Genomic DNA, 26,440 nt, shown 5'->3' on the forward strand with positions numbered 1-26,440 from the left:
AGTGTAGTTTAGGTAGATTGGCCATGATAAGTTGCTTCTTAGTGTCCAAAGATGTGCAGGTTAGATGGATTAGACATGGTAAATTGACCCTTAGTGTCCAAAGATGTGCAGGTTATATGGGTTGGCCATGCTAAATTGCCCCTTAATGTCCAAAGATGTGTAGGTTAGGTGGATTGGCCATGCTAAATTGCCCCTTAGTGTCCAAAGAAGTGTAAGTTAGGTGGATTGGCCATGCTAAATTGCCCCTTAGTATCCAAAGATGTGCAGATTAGGTGGGTTAGACATGGTAAATTGCCCTTTAGTGTCCAAAAATGTGGAAATGTGGAGGTTAGGGGGATTGCCCATGCTAAATTGCCCCTTAGTATCCAACGATGTGTAGGTTAGATGGATTGGCCATGCTAAATTGCCCCTTAGTGTCCAAAGATGTGTAGGTTAGATGGATTGGCCGTGCTAAATTGCACCTTAGTGTCCAAAGATTAATGCAAATCGAATGTAAACAGAGACAAACGTATTCTTCCACACGGCAAGGTCCACCAAAAGGAGGTGTACCCTACACCCTCCTGAAGGAATATCTGTTTGGCAGCGCAATGCCTCGTCGTTGGCTTCGTGAGAAATCGAAGGAGCGTTGACTTCAGGGAAAGTCCCAGCAACCTCTTTCTTTTCCCTCTGTGCTGATAGATTCCATGACATAAGGAGAGCTCAGGACCAGAGCAGGTTGATGCGCCAAGTGTCTTTATTTCTTCTAGTTTGACAACCAGGAGAATATGAAATGTTAATTATATCTACGAAAGTCTTCTCAACCAGTTTGGGAGTGATTTTTGAACGTTGCTGAAACCTTTTGAATTGATTCCTTAATGACAGCCTGGGACATCAGTCTATCAGTTGATGACATTGCCAGCGGCTGGGCTCTGTCACAGCACGAACTCAGCTTCTATTCTCCCTTCTGTGATTCATCTGTTGTTGTGGCAACACTGTTTGTCAAAGCTTCCCATAATGCAGACAGCTATCATTAGCACAGTCGCTGGAGGTGCCTGACTAAACGGTGCCAAATTCACTATGGTTTCTCCTTACCCCAGAGGGAAAAGAAAGAGGTTGCTGGGACTTTCCCTGAAGTCAACGCTCCTTCGATTTCTTACGAAGCCAACGGCGGGGCATTGCGCTGCCAAACAGATATTCCTTCAGGAGGGTGTAGGGTCCACCTCCTTTTGGTGGACCGTGCCGTGTGGAAGAATACGTTTGTCTATGTTTACATTCAATTTGCATTAAAGTTGACCAAGGTGCTCTCATCAAATAGAATCCCGAAAATGCAGGAGAAGGCTATTAGGCCCATCAAATCGGCACTAACTCTCCGACAGAGTATCCTACTGAGGCCCTATCCCCACATATTTCTCCACTAATGCCCCAAACCAAAACATCTTTGGACACTAAAGGGCAATTTAGCATGGCCAATCCACCTAACCGACACATCTTTGGACACTAAAGGGCAATTTAACTTCAAGTTTTAGGTGTCCAGATCACCAACAACCTGTGCTGGTCCCTCCATGCCGATGCTATAGTTAAGAAAGCTCACCAAAGCCTCTACTTTTTCAGAAGACAAAGGAAATTTGGCATGTCCACTATGACTCTCACCATTTTACAGATGCACCAGAGAAAGCATTCTTTCTGGTTGTATCACAGCTCGGTATGGGCTCCTGCTCTGCCCAAGACTACAAAGCATCATGAACGAAGCCCAGTCCATCACGCAAACCAGCCTCCCATCCATTGACTCTGTCTATACTTCCAGCTGTCTTGGAAAAGCAGCCAGCATAATTAGAGACTCCACGCACCCTGAACATACTCTCTTCCACCTTCCCCCGTTGGGAAAAAGATGCAAAATTCTGAGGACACGTACCGATTGACTCAAGAACAGCTTCTTCCCTACTGCCATCAGACTTTTGAATGGGCCAACCTCGCATTAAGTTGATACACCCTAGCTATGACGGTAACACTACATTCTGCACTCTCTCGTTTCCTTCTCTATGAATGGTATGTTTTGTCTGTACAGCGCGCAAGAAACAATACTTTTCACTGTATGGCCAATCCACCTAACGAACACATCTTTGGACTGTGGGAGGAAACCGGAGCACCCAAAGGAAACCAACGCAGACACGGGAGAACGTGCAGACTCCACACAAACCGTCACCAAGGCCAGAATGAACCTGGATCCCTGGCACTGTGAAGCAGCCGTGTTAACCGTTGTGCCACTGTACCACCCCTCTTGGTATGTAACATTAGGTCTATCTCTATCTGAGTTGACTGGTTTTGAAGTGTTGGCCTTTCTGATTTTGTGCGATAACTTTGACTGACGGGCCTGATTCAACAACCCTTTCGATTTATATTTCTACAGAAGTATTCACTGAAGTCGGTTAGGATTATATTCACTGGAATTCTGAAGAGTGAGAGTGGATCTCATAGAAACTTTAAAAATTCTAACAGGATTAGACAGGGTAGATTCAGAAAGAATGTTCCCGATAGTGGGGGAGTCCAGAACTAGAGGTCATAGTTGGGGGTTAAGGGGTAAACCTTTTAGAACTGAGGTGAAGAGAAATTTCTTCACCCAGAGGGTGGTGGATGTGTGGAATTCACTCCCACAGAAAGTAGTTGAGGCCAAAACATTATGTGGTTTCAGGAAGAAATTAGATATCGCTCTTGGGGCTGTTGTAGGGAAAAATCCCTTGTACCAGTGCATTCAAGGGAGTCGAGTCGCAAGGCAATGTTCAAAGCGTTTTTCTTTATTGTACAATTACTGGGAACCCAGGGAGACCCCTGTAGCCAGCTTAGAAACAGTGCTTGGCCACGTTGATCTCAATAGTTATACATTTGCTCTGGATATTTATAGGGATCCAAATTCGAGCGGGAACATTTGCTCATACATTTTTACAATACTTATAAAGTGGCCTGTCTGGTCAGGAAGTTCCCTGAGAGACTTGTCAATTTGCATCTGTATGGTGTGTGTCCATGTTAATGGGACTGCCTGTTCTTGCCCCGGTGTTTTAATGTGTTTCCCATTATCCTCTCGATGTGTCCCCTTATCTAAATCGATCTCTACTGTTTTGTGTCTGTATTCTATGCTTGCGAGATTAGGTGTTAATGTCATTTTGTCCTGCTGTGTGTAGGGGGATTTAATCTAATCTTTTATTCTTTTTAATCCTAGTTTATTAAGTTTCTTTGCCTGCCTTGGCCATTTTATTCCTGTAATATTTTATTGACAGTCCGGTTATGCCATATAACCCACTCCAGGTCTTGACTCGCAGATATCCCGATCTTCTAGCCAAAGGCCGGTTTAAAATGCAGCTTCGTGCTGTTGCTGGGCAGAATAAGGATCTTTTGTCGGCTTTGAAATTAAAGGTCTCTCAGCTGTGCAGAGGGGGATTTAAACGAATGTCCATTCGGGTGTTTCCCTCTGCATTGTGGGCACGTTATGAATGGTGCCAATCAGTCCAATAAATGAATATGTTTAATGAGGTGAATATTGATGAGATAATAAAAATATGGCTTTTGGAAAATGGCCTACTTCAGGGCTAAAGGGATTAAGGGATATGGGAGGAATGGAGGAATCAGGATATTGAATTCGATGATCAGCCATGATCAAAATGAATGGTGGAGCAGGCTTGAAGGGCCGAATGGCCTACTCCTGCTTCTAGTTTCTCTGTTTCTATGACCATTGAGCAGTATCTTGACTTAATCATTATCTCAAGTATAAGGGGGATAACCAAAAATGCCCCATAGATACGGGGGATATATGGTGAACATCTTGGGTACAAAGAAGAGAGGGGTTCAAATGTGGAGCGTGCTACTTGGTGAAGTAGTTGAGGTGATTAGAATGGCTATTGTTAAAGGAAAGCTAGGTCACTCCATGAGGGAAAAAGGAATAGAAGGATAGGCTGGCGGGATAGAACGAGCTGAGGCAAGAAGAGGCTGGTGCAGTATAAAGACAAATTGGCTTGTGTGGCCTGTTCCTCAGCTGTAAATTGGAATTTGGGAACAGTATGGAACAGGGGGAGGTGATGACCTAGCGGTATTATTGCTCGACTATTAATCCAAAATCTCGGCTAATGTTCTGGGGACCTGAGTTCGAATCTCGCCAAGGTAGATGGTGGACTGTGAATTCAATAAAAAATATCTGGAATTAAGAATCTATTGATGACCATGAAACCATTGTCGGAAAAACCCATCTGATTCACTGATGTCCTTTAGGGAAGGAAATCTGCCGTCCTTACCCGGTCTGGCCTACACGTGACTCCAGAGCCACAGCAATGTGGTTGACTCTCAACTGCCCTCCAAGGGCAACTAGGGATGGGCAACAAATGCTGGCCCAGCCAGTGACACCCATGTCCCACATTTGAATAAAAGGAAGCAGGAGGCCGTTCGGCCCATTGTGTTTGTGCCAGCGCTTTTGAAGAGCATTCCAGTTACTCTATGTCCACTACGCTATGGGCAGCATGGCAGCACAGTGGTTAGTGTTGCTGCTTCACCTGGGTTCGATTCCCAGCTTGGGTCACTGTCTGTGTGGAATTTGCACGTTCCCCCCGTGTCTGCGTGGGTTTCCTCCAGGTGCTCCGGTTTCCTCCCACAGTTTGAAAGACGTGCTGGTTAGGTGCATTGGTCATGCTAAATTCTCCCTCAGTGTACCTGAACAGGCGCTGGAGTGTGGCGACTAGGGGATTTTCACAGTAACTTCATTGCGGTGTTAATGTAAGCCTGCTTATGACACTAATAAATAATTTTTTTCCAGGCTGCGATTCCCAAATCCTAATCACTCTCTGCATAAGAATTTTTTTTATTCAATTCACCTCTCCATCTGTGTCCTCCCTGAGTCGAATCTTCACCAACAGGGATCAGTTACTCTCTCTAAATCCTTCATAAACACCTCTGTCAAATCTCCGGGGAGCACTCGGAGGAAACCCACGCAGGCAAGGGGAGGAAAGAAAATTCCTGCGGATGCTGGAATCTGAAACCAAAAGAGAAAATGCTGGAAAATCCCAGCAGGTCTGGCAGCATCTGTAAGGAGAGAAAAGAGGTGATGTTTCGAGTCCAGATGACCCTTTGTCAAAGGCTTGAGTCACTGTCTGTGTGGAGTTTGCAGAACGTGCAAACTCCACACAGACCCAATGACCCAAGCCGGGAATCGAACTCGGGTCACTGGCACTGTGAGGCAGCAGTGCTAACCACTGTGCCACCGTGCCGTGATAAGAAGAAAATCTCTATGGGGGGAGCAGAGAGGTGGTCGGGGGGAAGTATTCCAAAACTTTGACCAATAAATGTATTTTCAATCTCACTCTTACCAAGAGGCACAAACACATATCGGGAGGAGATTTTTTAATGAACAGTGACCCAAGCCGGGAAGTGAACCCGGGTCCCTGATACTGTGGGGGCGGGGGGAAACAAGAGCAGCCTCTCCGGTCTATCCAGGTATTCCCTCATCCCGAGTATTTGATTGGGCATCTTTGTCGACCATCGTTACTTTTCAGACTCGCTAGTCTGTGACATAAAGGATGGAATTTTACCATCCCGTCCACCATGCGGGCGGGACACGAACCATGCAAAGGTCCCTTGAGATCCGGCAGGATTTTCCAGCATTTGGCGAACGTGGCCACCCAAAGTCTCCCACATCCCCTTCCATTGTCAGATAACGATGACTCACTCTGGCAACGATTCTCTACGAGCGCAGACGTATAATAAAGAAGGAGGTCTAATCAGATCAAACTTGAAGCATGCTCTTTGTTTAAATAATGGCACAGATTGCAGATTGCCAGTTGCGTGCTTGCTGTGACATTAAAACAAGTCGAACTTGCCTCGATCTATCAGGGTGAGTGTGTGTTGTTTACCCGTGACTCATTCCTCAGGCAGTCGAAAGAGGACAATTGCTCTTCTGTTCCATACCGTTCAAAAGAATGGCCATCGGATCCCTGTCGGCAAAAACCATCATAAACCCGGAAGTATCTTAGCTGCATGGTCCACTGACGATGGCCGAATGGTCTCAGTATTGTTAAAGTCCAGTTCTGATGTGGGACCATAAGGAGTAGGGTGGCACAGTGGTTAGCGCTGCTGCCTCACAGCGCCAGGGACCCCGGATTCGATTCCCGGCTTGGGTCACTATCTGTGCGGAGTCTGCATGTTCTCCCCTGTGTCTGCGTGGGTTTTCCTAGTCTCCTCCCACAGTCCGAAAGATGGTTAGGGTGCATTGGCTGTGCTAAATTCTCCCTCAGTGTACCCGAACAGGTGCCGGGAGTGTGGCGACTAGGGGATTTTCACAGTAACTTCATTGCAGTGTGAATGCAAGCCTACTTGTGACACTAATCAATAAACTTTAAGCTTTAAAGGAGCCCCTGCACTGCCCAAGGGGCACCTTGGCACTGCCCACCGGGCATCGGGTGGGGCCAGAAGGGGCAGGGCCTTTTGGGGTGATGGGTGCTATAGTAGGGGGGGATGATCGGTGAGGGGTGGGGGTGTCCCGCTGCCACTTTGCGTGGGGATTGCAGATAGAGGGAGGGAAGGTGGTGGTCGGGTCTGGCTTTCTGGGCAGGGGGGAGGTCTGGGGAGTTGGGACTGCCGATGGGGGAGATCGGGCCTGCCGGGGGGCTGCTGTCGGGGTGATTGGGGCCGGCAGGGTCGGGGGGGGGGGGGGGGGGGGGGAGTGTGTTCGCCCGGGGTGGTCCAGGAGATCAGCGATCGGGGAGGTGGTCGGAAGAGCAATGATGGGGAGTGGCGGGGCTGGCCAGCGATTGGGAGGCCAGTGCGCATGCGCTGATCTCGGCGCTGACAGATCGGCGCACCCTCAATGGCCCGCTCAGCGCTATGCTGCCGGCCTTTCCAGTGGGAGTAGGCCCCGTCCACTGATTTGTCAGCGTGAATCTCTCTGGTACACTCTGCAGTGCTCAGAGTGTGGGAAATTCATTTTGAAAAGTGGGCGTTACTCCAGTTTTTAGGTGAATTCGACACTTAGAATTTTTTGGACGAGAATTCCAGCCCATAGTTGCACTGTTTTAATAAGTTAGCAGACTCATAAATTCTGTTGACTCCTTTCACAGGTGTTTGAGAAACATCTGAGGGAGATCGACAGTCAGAATAGTAATTGCTGATATAAATCACTAGTGTTTACTGAGGAAGTCACCAGTGAACTAGCAGTGGTCAGCTTCGGATAATGTCAGTTGAGGTGTGGGGTTAAATATTCAAGATTCCTGTTGTCTTCTTAATTCAGGAGAATTGCTTTAATCTCTCAGTTCAAATAGTGCTTCCTCTGTACAGGCACTGAGAGGGTCAGACTGGACTTTATAGACAGTTCCTTGGGGCTATCTTACCCCCAGTAACATTATAAAATATAATGACACATTTAATGAGGAAATTCTGTTGACTGGTATGCAACACTCAATGTGCTAAAACTGGTATACAACCCTCAGTGTGCTAAGACTGGTATACAACATTCAGTGTGCTAAGACTGGTTCTAAATGAATATCTATCCCAAGACTGCACCTCACACCTTCCTCAAGCAATATTAATAACTCTGGTGGAAATGTTCACCAAGTTGTTGCCTGAAGCCAGAACAAGTTTCAACAATTCTGTCAGGTTACAAGCCAAAGAAATGCCAATGAATCTTCAACTTAAAATGGGAAAGTGAAAAGAGTATGGGTATCCTAAGTATCTGTTGCAAAAACCTCTGTTGGGTCAAAGTTACAAGGTTACAGGTAGTGAAAAAGGCAAATGGTACGTTGGCCTTCATAGCAAGAGAATTTGAGTATAGGGATAGAGAAGTTTTACTGCAATTGTATAGGGTGTTGGTGAGGCCACACCTGGAGTATTGTGTGCAGTTTTGGTCTCCTTATCTGAGGAAGGATGTCCTTGCTATAGAGGGAGCACAGCGAAGGTTTACCTGGCTGATTCCTGGGATGGCAGGTCTGTCATATGAGGAGAGACTAAGTCGGTTAGGATTATGTTCACTGGAGTTTAGAAGAGTGAGAGGGGATCTCATAGAAACTTATAAAATTCTAACAGGGTTGGACAGAGTAGATTCAGAAAGAATGTTCCCGATGGTGGGGGAGTCCAGAACTAGGGGTCATAGTTTGAGGATAAGGGGTAAACCTTTTAGAACTGAGGTGAGGAGAAATTTCTTCACCCAGAGAGTGGTGAATGTGTGGAATTCACTACCACAGAAAGTAGTTGAGGCCAAAACGTCGGGTGATTTCAAGAAGGAATTAGATACAGCTCTTGGGGCTAATGGGATCAAGGGATATGGGAAGGAAGGGGGGATCAGGATATTGAATTTGATGATCAGCCATGATCAAGATGATTGGCGGAGCAGGCTCGAAGGGCCAAATGGCCTACTCCTGCTTCTAGTTTTTATGTTTCTATGAAGTAGGCCATGTGACTCAGCAGGTCTTTTCTGGTGTTTATGTTTTCCCATACATGTGACTGCTTTCTTTAGACCATATCTACATGGACCGGTATACAACACTCAGTGTGCTAAGACTGATATACAACATTCAGTGTGCTAAAACTGGTATACAACACTCAGTGTGCTAAAACTGGTATACAACACTCAGTGTGTTCAGACTGGTATACAACACTCAGTGTGCTAAAACTGGTATACAACACTCAGTGTGCTAAGGCCTGAGGTACTTATTCCAATGTTGCTGCAGCTATTTCCCAGTATTGCCCAGTTGTTTTCACTGTAAATAGTTTGTTGTTGATATGGTTAGAGAAACACAGCTGATGGTTTGATTAAGGACAGAGATCACATAGAAAATCACTCAATCAAAAGGTCCAGGCAGCGGGCAATTGAGGAAGTCACCTGGCCAACTCTTTGCCCCTGTATTGAGGCTATATTCACGGCCAGGTGTCCCTGTAGAGGGAGCAGGCAGTATCTGCCAGTAATGTTGAGGCTTTCTGTGAGGCATCACAGGGACTGGGCTGTTTTATCAATCTCTTTGATCAGAACCCTCAGGCTGAGATCCCCTTCCTTAATCTGTTTACTTTCCTGATCATTGTTTTCCATGTGGAAGAGTATAAAGTCAACCAATCCCGCAAGCTCCATTCTGCTACCAGGGGGTGGTGCGGATACCACCCCCCTCCACTCCGAGTGGAGGGCTCACGACACGGGGGATCCTCCCCTTTCACATTGGGAATTTGGCAGGGAGGGGATGTGGCCTGTACAATATTGGGGTAAGTCAGTTCCCAGACTCCCAGACAGCCTGTAATCCCTGTGTGTGTGCTCTGCACTTACGGAAGACTGTGCCAGGCTGCAGCTCCTCTCTAGTGATTTGAGTGAGTGCGGGGGGGGGGGGGGGGGGGGGGGGGGGGTGGGGGGGGAGGGGGGGGGCTGGGGAGGTGAGGAGTGGGTGGGGGTTAGAAATCATAGAAATCATAGAAACACTACAGTGCAGAAAGAGGCCATTCAGCCCATCGAGTCTGCACCGACCACAATCCCACCCAGGCCCTACCCCCACATATTTACCCGCTAATCCCTCTAACCTACGCATCCCAGGACACTAAGGGGCAATTTTTAACCTGGCCAATCAACCTAACCCGCACATCTTTGGACTGTGGGAGGAAACCGGAGCACCCGGAGGAAACCCACGCAGACACGAGGAGAATGTGCAAACTCCACACAGACAGTGACCCGAGCCGGGAATCGAACCCGGGACCCTGGAGCTGTGAAGCAGCAGTGCTAACCACTGTGCTACCGTGCCGCCCGTTCAGGGGTTGCAGGGCATGGGGTGGGGGGTTTGGGAAGTGGGTAGGGGGGCTGTAGGGGGTGGGGCTGCCTCTCATGCTTCGGTTGCACCCCTGTTCTTTGGCCACCCGCTCCGGATGGGGTTAGGGAGATGAAAGACCCCCCCTCATTGGTCCTACCCTTGGGCTGGTCAAGGTGACTATTAAGCAGCCTGCCATTGGAGGAAGTCATAGAATCATACAGTGCAGAAGGAGGCCATTCGGCCCACCGAGTCTGCACCGACCACAATCCCACCCAAGTCCTGCCCCCATAACGCCATGCATTTACCCTAGCTCGTCCCCCTGACACTAAGGGGCAATTTAGCACGGCCAATCCACCTAACCTGCACATCTCTGGACTGTGGGAGGAAACCCACGCAGACACGGGGAGAACGTGCAGACTCCACACAGACAGTGACCAAAGCCGGGAATCGAACCCAGGTCCCTGGCGCTATGAGGCAGCAGTGCTAACCACTGTGCCACCGTGCCGCTCCCATTAGACCCAACTGACTGCTTCTCTTCCACAGCTACAGACAGCCCAAGTGACCTTTTTTTGATTTGATTTGCTTTATTATTGTCACATGTATTAACATACAGTGAAAAGTATTGTTCCTTGCGCGCTATACAGACAGAGCATACCGTTCATAGAGAAGGAAAGGAGAGGGTGCAGAATGTAGTGTTACAGTCATAGCTAGGGTGTAGAGAAAGATCAACTTAATAAAGAGTTTAAAAGAGATAGAATGAATTTCTAGATGCATAGAAGGTGCGCTGGGCACAGCTGGCAAGAAGTAGCCTCGCTCCGGTGCCATCTTGAGAAAAAATAACCCTGGGACATGTTGTGTCCACTGGTGAGGCCTTCTGCGATTGGTGGGCATTGCAGATGTTGGAGGGCATGATCTTCCCCCCACTGTGAGACTTCAGCTCAATTTAATAAGTTTTTACTGAAAGTTGCTATGATTCTACGATACCGTTACAGTGCCCTTTTCATAGAATCCCTACAGTGCAGAAAGAGGCCATTCGGCCTGTCAAGACTGCACCGACACTCTCTGACAGAGTATTTTACCCAGGCCCTCTCCCCTGCCCTATCCCTCAGCCTCACACATTTAGCATGGCCAATCTACCCAACCTGCACATCTTTAGACACTAAGGGGCAATTTAGCATGGCCAATCCATCTAACCTGCACATCTTTGGACACTGAGGGGCAATTTAGCATGGCCAATCCACCTAACCTACACATCTTTGGACACTAAGGGGCAATTTAGCATGGCCAACCCCTCTAATTTACACATTTTTGTACACTAAGGGGCAATTTAGCATAGCCAGTTCACCTAATCTATACATCTTTCGACACTAAGGGACAATTTAGCATGGCCAATCCACATAACTTGCACATCTTTAGACACTAAGGGGCAATTTAGCATGGCCAATCCACCTAACCTGTACACCTTTGGACACTAAGGGGCAATTTAGCATGGCCAATCCACCTAACTTGCACATCTTTGGATACTAAGGGGCAAGTTAGCATGGCCAATCCACCTAAATTGCACATATTTGGGCACTAAAATGCAATTTAACATGGCCAATCCCCCTAATTTATGCATCTTTGGACTGTGGGAGGAAACCGGAGCACCCGGAGGAAATCCATGCAGACATGTGGAGAACATACAAACTCCACAGTCACCTAAGGCTGGAATTGAACCCAGGTCCCTGGCGCTGTGAGGCAGTAGTAGGAACCGTGTGCTGCTGTGTCACCCTTTAAGGAGTGGCCCTTCACTTTTCTTCGGTGAATTAGTCATTTAGTTTTATTTATTTTTAAAATGAGTGAACTGGGACACTGATGTAAGAAGCAGAGTTCTGTAATGCTGCGACCTGTGAGTAAACCTACAAGAACAGTGTCTTGTTTCAACACTTTACCATTTGGGTTGGTACATTTATCATTCACACAACTATAAGTTTGCCGAGGTGACTGTTTTGGGCTTTTATTCTGCACGACCTGTCACAGAATCCTGAGGGCAATTGTTCTCAAAATACACAGTAAGAAAAAGGTGGGATGATTTATATTTCCATAGTTCATAAGTTCATAAAATATAGGATCAGAATTAGACCATTCGGCCCATCGAGTCTGCTCCGCCATTCGATCATGGCTGAAATGCTCCTCATCCCCATTTTCCTGCCTTCTCCCCATAACCCTTCAACCCATTACCAATTAAAAATCTGTCTAACTCCTCCTTAAATTTACTCACTGTCCCAGCACCCACCGTACTTTGGGGTAACGAATTCCACAGATTCACAACTCTTTGGGAGAAGTAGTTTCTCCTCAGCTCTGTTTTAAAGTTGCTGCCCCTTATCCTAAGACTATGACCTCTCGTCCTAGAATGTCCCACAAGAGGAAGCATCCGCTCCACGTCTACTTTATCCACACCTTTTATCATCTTGTATACCTCAATTTGATCTCCCCTCATTCTTCTAAATTCCAGAGAGTATCAGCCTAAACTGTTCAATCTCTCGTCATACGACAAACCCCTCATCTCTGGAATCAATCTAGTGAACCTCCTCTCAGCTGCCTCCAATGCCACTACATCTTTCCTCAAATACGGGGACCAAAACTGTGCACAATACTCCAGGTGCAGCCTCACCAATACCTGGTATAGTTGCAACAATACTTCCTTACCTTTATATTCTATTCCTTTAGCTATCTTAGAATCTTAGAATCTTAGATGCCAACATCTAAATGCCAACATTCCATTCGCTTTCTTTATTATCTGTTGTACCTGCGTGCTAGTTTTCTGTGACTCATGAATGAGGAGACCCAGATCCCTCTGCACCGGAGCACCCCAAAGTCTCTTCCCAATTAAATAATAAGTCGCCTTCCCATTTTTACGACCAAAATCCATGACTTATTGATGCGCGTCAATTGAACTCGAGGCACGAAGCTTCGGTAACAGAAGGCTTTTATTGTCTAACAATGGAACTAATAGAACGTAAGTACACCATCCCAGACTGACGAGGTCCCGCCCGAGCAGGGGGTCTTATACCTCTCCCAAGAGGCGGAGCCCGACTGGGATGTGCCACAACAGTAACAACCACAGGTGTATTAATCCCACCCTAGCCCAACAACAACATTAGAACAATCCCACAGTGGGAACACCCTAGCCCAACAACAACATTAGAACAATCCCACAGTGGGAACCAACGATGGTTCACCACACTTATCCACATTAAACTCCATCTGCCACATTTTGGCCCACTCTCCTAACCTATCTATATCCATTTGTAAGGTTCTTATTCCCTCATTGCAACACACTGTCCCACCTATATTTGTGTTCATCTGCAAATTTGGCAAAAGAGCCTTGTATCCCTGTTTCCAAGTCATTAATATAGATGTAAATAGCTGGGGCCAAGGACTGAACCCTGTGGCACCCCACCAGTTATTCCTTGCCATCCAGAAAAATAAACATTTATCCCAACTGTTTCAAAGTGCCTCTCATAGACATAGAACAGTACAGCACAGAACAGGCCCTTCGGCCCATGATGTTGTGCCGAGATCATTCATGACTGAATGATCCGCTGATTGGAGTGAACTCATTTCCCATCTCTCACTATGACACTAGTAAAAGACGAGGGTGTTTTCCTGATGTATTAGCCAGTATTATTTGGTCAACCATTAGCTGCAAATGCACCTCTATGCGTGAGACGTCCCAGTATGTTAAATGGGCAGCACCGTAGCAACAGCAATTGCATTCCAGTCTAATTCATTGTGTGAAGCGATGTGTCAGAGAGATCTGATAAACAAACCATCTCTTTTAATACACCTCGCCCTTGAAGTTTGGAGCCAGTTCTTGTAATAAATAATAATTTGTTATCTTTATGAATATCTGCCCCAAGACCCGCACCTCACACCAACCTCAAGAAACATTAATAACTCTGGTGGAAATGTTCGCCGAGTTGCTGCCTGAAGCCAGAACAAGTTTCAACAATTCTGTCAGGTTACCAGCCAAAGGAATGCCAATGAATCTTCAACTTAAATGGGAAAGCGAAAAGAGTATGGATATCCTAACTATCTGTTGAAAAAACCTCTACTGGGTCACATGTAACCTCTACAAGGTTACAGGCAGTAAAGAAGGCAAATGGTCTGTTGGCCTTCATAGCGAGAGGATTTGAGTAAAGGAATAGGGATGTTTTGCTGCAATTGTATAGGGCACTGGTGAGGCCACACCTGGATTATGGTGTGCAGTTTTAATGTCCTTACCCGAGGAAGGATGTCTTTGTTATAGAGGGAGTAAACACAGTCAGAGTTTTAACAACACCAGGTTAAAGTCCAACAGGTTTATTTGGTAGCAAATGCCATTAGCATTCGGAGCGCTGCTCCTTCGTCAGATGGAGTGGATATCTGCTCTCAAACAGGACATACAGAGACAAAAAATCAAGTTACAGAATACAGATTAGAATGTGAATCTTTACAGCTAATCAGGTCTTAAAGATACAGACAATGTGAGTGGAGGGAGCATTAGGCACAGGTTAAAGAAATGTGTATTGTCTCCAGACAGGACAGACAGGACTTTAACCCGGTGTTGTTAAAACTCTTGCTGTGTTTACTCCAGTCCAACGCCGGCATCTCCACATCATAGAGGGAGTACACAGGGAAGGTTAATCAGGCTGATTCCCGGGATGGCAGGTCTGTCATATGAGGAGAGACTAAGTCGGTTACGATTGTATTCACTGGAGTTTAGAAGAGTGAGAGGGGATCTCATAGAAACTTATAAAATTCCAACAGGGTTAGACAGGGTAGACTCAGAAAGAATGTTCCCGATGGCGGGGGAGTCCAGAACTAGGGGTCCTAGTTTGAGGATAAGGGGTAAGCCTTTTAGAACTGAGGTGAGGAGAAATCTCTTCAGGCGCGAAAACTTGGTAAAGCCGGGCGCGAGACGAGTAGCGTGATCCGTGCCCGTCTCCACGCCAGTTCCCCCTTTACCAAGGCCCGAAAATGGCCGCGATCAGGACCACGCCCGAAACGGGCGCGACGGCCATTTAAATACATTTGCATGCATTTAAATTGACTTAATGGGCTGCATGCCCAACTTCACCGGCACTTCCCCCTTTACCACCACATTCGCCTATCCAGAATCGCGCCGAAACAGACATACTCCACAAAAGTCCAATTTGGGCGTTCCAGCTAGTGAGGAGGTAAGTGCTGAGCGTCCGACGGCTCTCTGCTTGTGATCGGTGGGGGGGACGAAGGTGAGTCCGATGGCTCTCTACTTGAGATTGGATGGACTCTAAAGGCAATTTAGCTTTGACAAAGGGTCATCTGGACCCGAAACGTCAGCTCTTTTCTCTCCTTACAGCTGCCGCCAGACCTGCTGAGATTTTTCAGCATTTTCTCTTTTGGTTTCAGATTCCAGCATCCGCAGTAATTTACTTTTACCCCCTAATCTGCACATCTTTGGACGCTCAGGGACAATTTAGCAAGGCCAATCCACCTAATCTACACATCTTGGGACGTTAAGGGGCAATTTAGCACGGCAAATCAACCTAACCTGCACATCTTTGGACTGTTGGAGGAAACACAGTCAGAAGTCTCACAACACCTGGTTAAAGTACAACAGGTTTATTTGGTAGCACAAACTACTAGCTTTTGGAGCACTGCTCCTTCATCAGGTGACCTGATGACTCACCCGATGAAGGTGCAGCGCTCCGAAAGCTAGTGGCTTGTGCCACCAAATAAAGCTGGTGGACTTTAACCTGGTGTTGTGAGACTTCTTACTGTGTTTACCCCAGTCCAACGCCGGCATCTCCACATCTGTTGGAGGAACCCAGATCACTTGGAGGAAACCCGCACAGAGACAAGGAGAACGTGCAGACTCCGCACAGACAGTGACCCAAGCCGGGAATCGTACCCGGGTCCCTGGAGCTGTGAGGCAGCAGTGTTAACCACTGTGCTACCGTGCCGCCCCCACATTTTTATATCTGATCAAGAGAAATGCTCAAAGATAACGAAGAAAAGAAACAATCTTTTTTGTTACATTATTCCGACAATCTGCAGCGCAATTTGGAATCACTGATTTTTTTTCAGGCAGAGTGCCGAAGAACGGGTCTAAAAGTCGGATCTGAAACACTCCCACTTTCAAGGCCGCACAGCACTTCGAATCAAAATGGTACAATGGGGCCCTAAGGGGCAATTAAGCACGGCCAATGCACCCTAACCCACACATCTTTGGACTGTGGGAGGAAACCGGAGCACCTGGAGGAAACCCACGCAGACACGGGGAGAACGTGCAGACTCCACACAGACAGTGACCCGAGGGCAGAATTGAACCCGGGTCCCTGACGCTGTGAGGCGGCAGTGCCAACCACTGTAATGACTGGTGTTTGGCCCAAGCTGGTATCCAAAAGGTCGTTGCAAAATCGCTGCCATGCTTGCAGAAGGGATTACACACAGTAAACATCCTCCTTCCTTTAATGGAGTCCATCCTCTTGGGTTGCACTGCAGACTTTATTGCTGGAATTCTGCCGGCAGTGATTTCAGCATGTAGATACAAGAATATGATATTGCTTCCAGGACGAAATATGACGCCTGTGGTGTTTCAAGTAAAAACCTATTTTTGGATGTGATTGCTCCTACTCATCTGGCCAACATCCACTGGAACCTCAGTGATTGAGCCTGTTTCCTGCCAAGCTATTAATTCGGTGCGTGTGTTCCAAGCTTCCATGAAACTGGATTATTCCACAACCCGGGCAGGTCTATAAAATAATGAGGGGCATAGATCAGCTAGATGGTCAACACCTTTTCCCAAAGGTAGGGGAATCTAAAACTAGTAGGTTTAAGGTGAGAGGGGAGAGATACAGAGGGTGGTGAATGTCTGGAACAAGCTGCCAGAGGTAGTAGTAGAGGCGGGTACAATTTTGTCTTTTAAAAAGCATTTAGACAGTTACATGGGTAAGATGGGTATAGAGGGATATGGGCAAAACGCAGGCAATTGGGACTAGCATAATGGTTAAAAAAAGGGGGAACATGGACAAGTTGGGCCAAAGGGCCTGTTTCTATGCTGTGAACCTTATGACTCTAATTATCCCATGGTAGGTTTGGTGGTGAGCTGGAGCGGTGGATTTGGTGGGAGCCAAGGAATCAGAAAGCACTGGCATAAAACTCAGCAGCAATTCTGGCGGTTTATTGGTGAGGAGGGCATCCCATTGGCTGGTGTCGTGAACTCTATTTACATTCATTTGCATCTCATGAATGCTCATTAACATAGCTGACCACCAGTATCCCATCAGGCCTTTCAGGGCGGCACGGTGGCACAGTGGTTAGCACTGCTGCCTCACAGTGCCAGGGACCCGGGTTCAATTCCGGGCTTGGGTCACTGTCTGTGTGGAGTCTGCACGTTCTCCCCGGGTCTGCGTGGGTTTCCTCCGGGTGCTCTGGCTTCCTCCCACAGTCCAAAGATATGCGTATTAGGTGGATTGGCCATGTTAAATTGCCCCTTAGTGTCCAAAGATGTGCAGGTTAGAGGGATTGGCCATGCTAAATTGCCCCTTAGTGTCCAAATATGTGCAGGTTAGGTGGATTGGCCATGCTAAATTGTCCCTTAGTGGCCCAAGATGTGCAGGTTAGAGGGATTGGCCATGCTTAATTGCCCCTTAGTGTCCAAAGATGTGCTGGTTAGGTGGATTGGCCATGCTAAATTGCTCCTTAGTGTCCAAAGATGTGCAGGTTAGGTGTATTGGCCATGCTAAATTGCTCCTTAGTGTCCCAGAATGCATAGGTTAGAGGGATTAGCAGGGTTGTTGTCGGCGCAGACTTGATGTGCCGAATAGCCTCATAGAGTCATAGATCACCGAAACTCTACAGTGCAGAAAGACGCCATTCGGCCCATCGACTCTGCACCGACAATAATCCCGCTAATCCCTCTAACCTATGCATCCCGGACCTAAGGGGCAATTTAGCACGGCCAATGCACCCTAACCCGCACGTCTTTCGGACTGTGGGAGGAAACCGGAGCACCCGGAGGAAGCCCACGCAGACACAGGGAGAACGTGCAGACTCCGCACAGACAGTGACCCAAGCCGGGAATCGAACCCAGGCCCTGCTAACCACTGGGCCACCGTGCCGCCCATTTTACGGTGATGAGCTTGAGTGGGGAAGATGGTTGAATTGAGGGACCGACTTCTTCTTGGCGCTCCTATCCTTTTCCCTCTGGATTGCTGACATCCTTCACAGTCTGGTGAAGGGCGGGTGGGCTGGAGAGAGCGAGACGAGTGTGCTGGACTGGGATTTAAATATGGCGCCACGACCTTTGAACCCAGCAGCTGAGGGTGAGTGGACGAATCAGCTGCCCTGAGGGATGGTGAGTTGCTTGGAGGGGAACCTCCAGGCGGTGGTGATGTCTGCTGCTCTTGTCCTCCTAGGTGGTAGCGGTTGCGAATTTGGAAGGTGCTGCCAAAGGAGCCTTGGTGAGTTGCTGCAGTGCATCTTGGGAGATGGTACACACAGCTGCCACTTTGCGTCGGTGGTGGAGGGAATGAAAGTTAAAGTTGGTGAATGGGATGCCAATCAAGTGGGTGATCTGATTTAATCAGCTGGTGTCTTGGTCAATATTTATCCCTTGGACACCATTACCAAATCACACCATTTCCTGCTCTCCGATTGGTTGTACCCAGACGTGCCGGGTCACCCCTCGGAAGTCCTGACTCTATGGGAATTGTCCAGGAAGTTTCAGCTTCCCTTGAGCAAAATTCCCCTGTGACTGGAATCTTCCGAAGCTCTGAGTTAGACTCGGACTCTTTGGATGGTTCCAACTCACTTACCAGAGTAGAATTATAGAATCATAGAATCCAACAGTGCAGAAGGAGACCATTCGGCCCATCAAGTCTTCACAGACAACAATCCCACCTATTCCTTGCAACCCCACGTATTTACCCTGCTAGTTCCCCTGACATTATAGGGCAATTTAGCACGGCCAATGCACCTAACCCGCACATCTCTGGACTGTGGGAGGAAACCGGAGCACCCGGAGGAATTCCACGCAGACACGGGGAAAATGTGCAAACTCCACACAGACAGTGACCCAAGCCAGAATTGAACCCAGGTCACTGGCACTGTGAGACAGCAGTGCAAACCACTGCGCCACTGCGTTGCCCATAGTTACCAGGGGCAGCATGGTGGCACAATGTTTCGCACTGCTGCCTCGCAGCACCAGGGACCTGGTTTCAAATCCGGCCTTGGGTGACTGTCCGTGCAGAGTCTACACATTCTCCCCGTGTCTGCGTGGGTTTCCCCCGGGTGCTGTGGTTTCCTCCCACAGTCCAAAGATGTGCGGGTTAGGTTGATTGGCCATACTAAAAAAAATTGCCCTTAGTGTCCTGAGATGCGTAGGTTAGAGGGATTAGTGGGTAAATGTGTAGGGATATGGGGGTAGGGCCTGGGTGGGATTGCGGTCGGTGCAGACTCGATGGGCTGAATGGCCTCTTTCTGTCCTGTAGGGTTTCTATGATTTCTATGATGACAAGGGCTGCAGACACATGCGAACGCCATCCCCTGCAAGCCCCTCCTGACTTGGGAATATATCGGCCATTCCATCACTGTCACTGGGTCAAAATCCTGGAACTCCCTCCCTAACAGCACTGTGGGTGTACCTACGCCGTATGGACTGCAGCGGCTCAAGAAGGCAGCTCACCCCCACCTTCTCAAAGGACAATTAGGGATGGGCAATAAATGCTGGGTCCAGCCAGCGACGCCCGCATCTCGTGAAGAAATAAATGTAAAATGCATGTTCTGGGAGGGTGTGCCTGTGGCTCATTTGAAGTAAAGGTTTGCATGGCCCATTGCTCATCTATCACATCCAAAAGTAAACTGAATCTTTCCTTCATGCTACAATAGAGTCATTGTATAAAGCTTTTCCCTGGGCTATTTTAAGGTACCAGTGCTATCACTTCTGTGATCCACCCATAACCAGGCTGCATGTCTCATCAGCACAGAAGCAATTCACAGCTCTCAGTTAAGCATTAAAGGCCTCCAGCATTACTGACAACCGGAGAACCTTCCCCGCAATGTGAAGAGTGAGCACTCATTTATACATCGTCCTGTGTGCCCAACCAATCAGGCATGGCACGGTGCAGGTTCACGGTGGTGGCGCAGTGGTTGGCGCTGCTGCCTCACGGCGCCAGGGACCCGGGTTCGATTCCCGGTTTGGGTCGCTGTCTGTGTGGAGTTTGCACGTTCTCCCTCCCGCCCCCCCCCCCCCACCACCCATGTCTGCCCTGGGATTTCCTCTGGATGCTCCGGTTTCCTCCCACAGTCCAAAGTTGGATTGGCCATGGTAAATTACCCCTTTGTGTTCAAAGCTGTGTAGGTTAGATGGATTGGCCATGCTAATTTGCCCCTTAGAGTCCAAAGATGTTTAGGCTAGGTGGATTGGCCATGCTAAATTGCCCCTTAGTGCCCAAAGATGTGTAGGTTCGATGGATTGGCCATGCTAAATTGCCCCTTAGTGCTCCAAGATGTCCAGGTTAGGCGGATTGGCCATGTTAAATTGCCCCTTAGTGTACAACGATGTGTAGGTTAGGTGGATTGGCCATGCTAAATTGCTCCTTAGTGTCCAAAGATGTGTAGGTTAGGTGGATTGGCCATGCTAAATTGTCCCTTAGTGTCCAAAGATGTTTAGGTTCGGTGGATTGGCCATGCTAAATTGTCCCTTAGTGTCCAAAGATGTTTAGGTTCGGTGGATTGGCCATGCTAAATTGCCCCTTAGTGTACAACGATGTGTAGGTTAGGTGGATTGGCCATGCTAAATTGTCCCTTGGTGTCCAAAGATGTATAAGTTAGATGGAGTTATGGGGATAGGATGGGGAGGAGGACGTGGATAAGGTACTTTTTCAGAGAGTCAGCATAGACGTGATGGGCCGAATGGCCTCCTTCTGCACTGTAGGGATTCTATGTACCAACTGAACCCTGGCTTGATGTATAATCCCGGCCACAAGCTGAGTGGGTGCTGCCCCCGGTATCAATGAAGAATGGCTTTTAGGGGGCATAAGATTACAGTAGGCCATTTACCAGACCACTTCTACCTCTTTTTCTTTCTCTTGCTCTCTCTCTCTCCGCCACTCAGCCGCTGCCAGAATCGCTTTTTGCAAAAATTCACAACAAGAGGCGCAATTACGCAAGATGCACAAATGCCCCGAGGCTTGTCACCTGCTCCTTTCGGTGTTGCCAAGCAACCAACAATTACAAACCTCGGCTTAAATAATCCCCCTTTTGTCCCTTGCTGCTGAAAATTGCCAAGCATGTGTTGAAAATAGACTGGCCAGTGCAGGCACAAAGCCAGAAATAGATAAGTATCTCTTCCTACCCTCAATCGAAAGCTCAGCGATGCCAAATGAAGCTGCCTCTACCTCCCTCTGGCAATAATACCACCTTCTCAACAATCAAAGAACAAACAACAAAGAAAGTTACAGCACAGGAACAGGCCCTTCGGCCCTCTAAGCCTGCACCGACCATGCTGCCCGACTGAACTAAAACACCCTACCCTTCCAGGGACCATATCCCTCTATTCCCATCCTATTCATGTACTTATCAATTCGCCCCTTAAAAGTCACTACCGTATCCGCTTCCACTACCTCCCCCGGCAACGAGTTCCAGGCACCCACCGCCCTCTGTGTAAAAAAAACCTGCCTCGTACATCTCTTTTAAACCTTGCCCCTCACACCTTAAACCTGTGCCCCCTAGTAATTGACTCTTCCACCCTGGGAAAAATCTTCTGACTATCCACTCTGTCCGTGCCTCTCATAATCTTGTAGACTTCTTCAGGTCACCCCTCAACCTCCGTCGTTCCAGTGAGAACAAACCAAGTTCCTCCAAACTCTCCTCATAGCTAATGCCCGCCATGCCAGGTAACATCCTGCTAAATCTTTTCTGTACCCTCTCCAAAGCCTCCACATCCTTCTGGTAGTGTGGCGACCAGAATTGAACACTATATTCCAAGTGCAGCCTAACTAAGGTTTTATAAAGCTGCAACATGACTTGCCAATTTTTAAACTCAATGCCCCGGCCGATGAAGGCAAGCATGCCGTATGCCTTCTTGACTACCTTCTCCACCTGCATTGCCACTTTCAGTGACCTGTGTACCTGTACACCCAGATCCCTCTGCCTATCAATATTCTTAAGGGTTCTGTTATTTACTGTATATTTCCTATCTGTATTAGACCTTCCAAAATGCGTTACTTCACATTTGTCTGGATTAAACTCCATCTGCCATCTCTCCGCCCAAGCCTCCAACTGATCTATATCCTGCTGTATCCTCTGATGGTCCTCATCGCTGTCCGCAAATCCACCAACCTTTGTGTCGTCTGCAAACTTACTAATCAAATCTCCCATGTTGACCAGCGATAGGGATGAGGGAGCTGTTCTCTGAGTAGAGATCGAATGGAAAGTCCCTACCCTCCGGCGATAAGGAGAATGAGAGGTCAACTCATCAAATGTAAGATATCTTGAGAAGGTGTGTGCCTATCAAAGCCTCTTGGCTGGAGAGTTTGGAACTAGGGGGTGTGGTCTGAGGATGAGGTGTAGGCTGATCAAGACTGGGATGAGGAGGAATTTTGTCACCCAGAGGATTGTGAATCTTTGGAATTCGCAAGTTTGAGGTCCACTCTATCGATGAGACTATTCAAGATTGAGATAGTTTTTGGACACTGAGGGAATTGGGGGATATGTGGGGATGGATAGAAAGTAGAACCGATGCAAGAGTCCAGCTTATTGAATGGCAGAGTAGGCTTGATGGGCCAAATGGCCTCCTCCTGCTCCAATGTATCATGTTCTGAAACAGGAAGTGCTGAATGCAACCACAAGGACGCCGTCGAAACATGAAAAGTACAGAATTTATAAAGTTTGCCGGCAAATTTCCCAAAGGATGGCACAGTGGTTAGCACTACTGCCTCACAGAGCCAGGGACCCGGGTTCAATTCCCGGCTTGGGTCACTGTCTGCATGGAGTTTGCACGTTCTCCCCCGTGTCTGTGTTGGTTTCCTCCAGGTGTCATAGTGCCATAGAATTCTACAGTGCAGAAGGAGGTCATTTGGCCCATCGAGTCTGGACCGATCACAATCCCAGCAAGGCCCTATCCCCATAACCCCCTGCATTTACCCTAGCTAGTCCCCCTGACACTAAGGAGCAATGTAGCATGGGCAATCCACCTAACCCGCGCATCTTTGGACGGGTTCTCCGGTTTACTCCCATACTCCAAGGGTATGCATGTTGGGTGGATTGGCCATGGTAAATTGCCCCTTAATGCCCCAAGATGTGCAGGTTAGGTGGATTGACCATGATAAATTGCCCCCTTGTGTCCCAAGACATGTAGGTTATGTGGATTGGCCATGCAAAATTGCCCCTTAGTTGTCCCAGGATGTAGGTTAGGTGGATTGGCCATGTTAAATTGCCCCTTAGGGTTCAAAGATGTGCAGGTTAGGTGGATTGGCCATGCTAAATTGCCCCTTAATGTCCCAAGATGTGCAGGTTAGGAGGATTGGCCATGCTAAATTGCCCCTTAATGCCCCAAGATGTGCTGGTTAGGCGGATTGACCATGATAGATTGCCCCCTTGTGTCCCAAGACATGTAGGTTATGTGGATTGGCCATGCAAAATTGCCCCTTAGTTGTCCCAGGATGTAGGTTAGGTGGATTGGCCATGTTAAATTGCCCCTTAGGGTTCAAAGATGTGCAGGTTAGGTGGATTGGCCATGCTAAATTGCCCCTTAATGTCCCAAGATGTGCAGGTTAGGAGGATTGGCCATGCTAAATTGCCCCTTAATGTCCCAAGATGTGCAGGTTAGGTGGATTGGCCATGCTAAATTGCCCCTTAGTGTCCAAAGATGTGCAAGAGGGATGGCTTGCCCATGCTAAATTGCTGCTTAGTGTCCCAAGATGTGTTGGTTAGAACGATTAATGGAGTGGGGTTATGAGGGGAGAGTCTGGGTGTGATGCTCTGTTGGAGAGGCGGTGCAGACTCGATGGGCCAGACTCCTTCTGCACTGTAGGGGTCCTATGATTCTAAGTAGAATGGCTGGGTGTCTGAAAGCCAACCTGAAGCTACGTTCTCTGGGGTTCGCCAAGCAGAAGGAAGTAAGGAGGGTGTAGACTCTGCAACGGGTAAAGAGAAACTCAATCAATGTGAATTCCTTAGCAACCAAGAAGTGGAAAATCACCCATGCCCACTTAATGGATGGAATTTTACCCCACCAGCCTCTCTCCCTGCCCGCCCCTGATCCCCCCCCCCAACCCCCCCACCCATCACGGGAATCGGAGCGGGCGAGGGACGGACAATGGTCTGTTGACCTTGGGCAGGATTTTATGGTTTTGGGACGAACGAGGCCATAAAATCCCACCCAATGTGCATGATAACCTTCTCCATCAGATTAACATCTCTTCACGGCACCGATGCAATCCTTCATGTCCGGGTTCATGAAAAGAAAAGTCTAGCCTGAAATTTCTATTTATGACGTTTTAAAGTTTATTTATTAGTGTCACAAGTAAGGCTGACATTAACACTGCAATGAAGTTACTGTGAAAATCCTCCAGTCGCCTCACTCCTATGCCTGTTCGGGTACACTGAGGGAGAATTTAGCACGGCCAATGCATGTAACCAGCACATCTTTCGGACTGTGGGAGGAAACCAGAGCACCTGGAGGCAACCCACACAGAGAACGTGCAAACTCCACACAGACAGTGACCCAAGCCGAGAATCGAACCCGTATCCCTGGCGCCGTGAGGCAGCAGTGCTAACCACTGTGCCACCATGCCGCTGTTCGATCAAGAACCTATCCATTTCTACCTTAAAGACACTCAATGACCCGGCCTCCTCTGTGTCAATAAGTTCCACAGATTCACCACACTCTGGTTGAAGAAATTCCTCCTCATCTCAGTTTTAAAGGAGCGTCCCTTCACTCTGAGGTTGTGCCCTCGGGGTCTAGTCCCTCCCACTCGTGGAAACATCCTCCGCACATCCACTTTATCTAGGTCTCCAGTATTCTGTAATTTTTTTCTGTTGTGTTTTAAGGATTAATCTGAAGCTGCTTCGAAGCTTTCTGTCCAATCTTTCAGGCAATGTATTCTCGATCATAACAGCCAACTGCATTAAAACAAACCCTCCGCAAGGGTTTTTGTCATTGATTTAAAATCCATGTTTTGAGGTGGCTGATTCCCCTGCCAATGGAAACTGTTTCTCTCTGTCTCCCTTGTCAACGCTCCTTCAGATATCTGAGCATCTCCCCAAAATCTTAATCTACTTGGCACCGAGATTCGCATTGGTTACAATTCAACAACTGAGTAAAGGTTAACTCAAAAGTAAAGTGCCTTCTTAAAGGAACAACACGACAGTATGCAGCACCTCACGCTACTTTATACACAGCAATGACCATCTCCAACAAGAGAGGATCTAATCACCCCCTCATGACATTCAATGGTATCACAATCGCTGAATCCGCCACTATCAACATCCTGAGGGTCACCATTGACCAGAAACTGAATGGAACTAGCCATAGAAATACTGTGATGACCAGAGCCGGTCAGAGACTGGGAATCCTGCGGTGTGTCATTCACCTTCTGACTCCCCAAAGCCTGTCCACCATTTGATTTGAGTTGATTTGACTTATTATTGTCACATGTATTAGTATACAGTGAAAAGTATTGTTTCTTGCGCGCTATACAGACAAAACATACCGTTCATAGAGAAGGAAACGAGAGGGTGCAGGACGTAGTGTTACAGTCATAGCTAGGGTGTCGAGAAAGATCAACTTAATGCGAGGTCGGTCCTTTCAAAAGTCTGACAGCAGCAGGGAAGAAGCTGTTCTTGAGTCGGTTGGTACGTGACCTCGGAATTTTGTATCTTTTTCCCGATGGAAGAAGGTGGAAGAGAGAATGTCCGGGGTGTGTGGGGTCCTTAATTATGCTGGCTGCTTCGCCGAGGCAGCAGGAAGTGTAGACAGAGTCAGTGGATGGGAGACTGGTTTGCGTGATGGATTGGGCTACATTCACGACCTTTTGTAGTTCCTTGCGGTCTTGGGCAGAGCAGGAGCCATACCAAGCTGTGATCCAACCAGAAAGAATGCTTTCTATGGTGCATCTGTAAAAGTTGGTGAGAGTCGTAGCTGACATGCCAAATTTCCTTAGTCTTCTGAGAAAGTAGAGGCGTTGGTGGGCTTTCTTAACTATAGTGTCAGCATGGGGAGGACCAGGACAGGTTGTTGATGATCTGGACACCTAAAAACTTGAAGCTCTCGATCCTTTCTATTTCGTCCCCGTTGATGCTGACAGGGGGCATGTTCTCCTTTACGCTTCATCTACAAGGCACAAGGAGTGTGTTGGAATACTCTCCACTTGCCTGGATTGGTGCAGCTCCAACAACACTCAAGAAGCTCAACACCATCCATTGCAAAGCAGCCCCGCTTGATTGGTACCACATCCACAAATATCCACTCCCTCCACCACCGACGCACAGTAGCAGCTGTGTGTACTTGATGTATTTCAGGAACTCACTAAGGCTCCTCCAACAGGAAGGAGTGCTACCTCACAGCGCCAGGGATCCGGGTTCAATTCTGGCCTTGGGTTACTGTCTGTGTGGAGTCTACACGTTCTCCCTGTGTCTGTGTGGGTTTCCTCCGGGTGCTCCCGTTTCCTCCCACACTCCAAAGATGTGCGGGTTAGGTG

The sequence above is a fragment of the Mustelus asterias genome, chromosome 19 (genome assembly GCF_964213995.1).
Source record: "Mustelus asterias chromosome 19, sMusAst1.hap1.1, whole genome shotgun sequence".
NCBI lineage: Eukaryota > Metazoa > Chordata > Chondrichthyes > Carcharhiniformes > Triakidae > Mustelus > Mustelus asterias.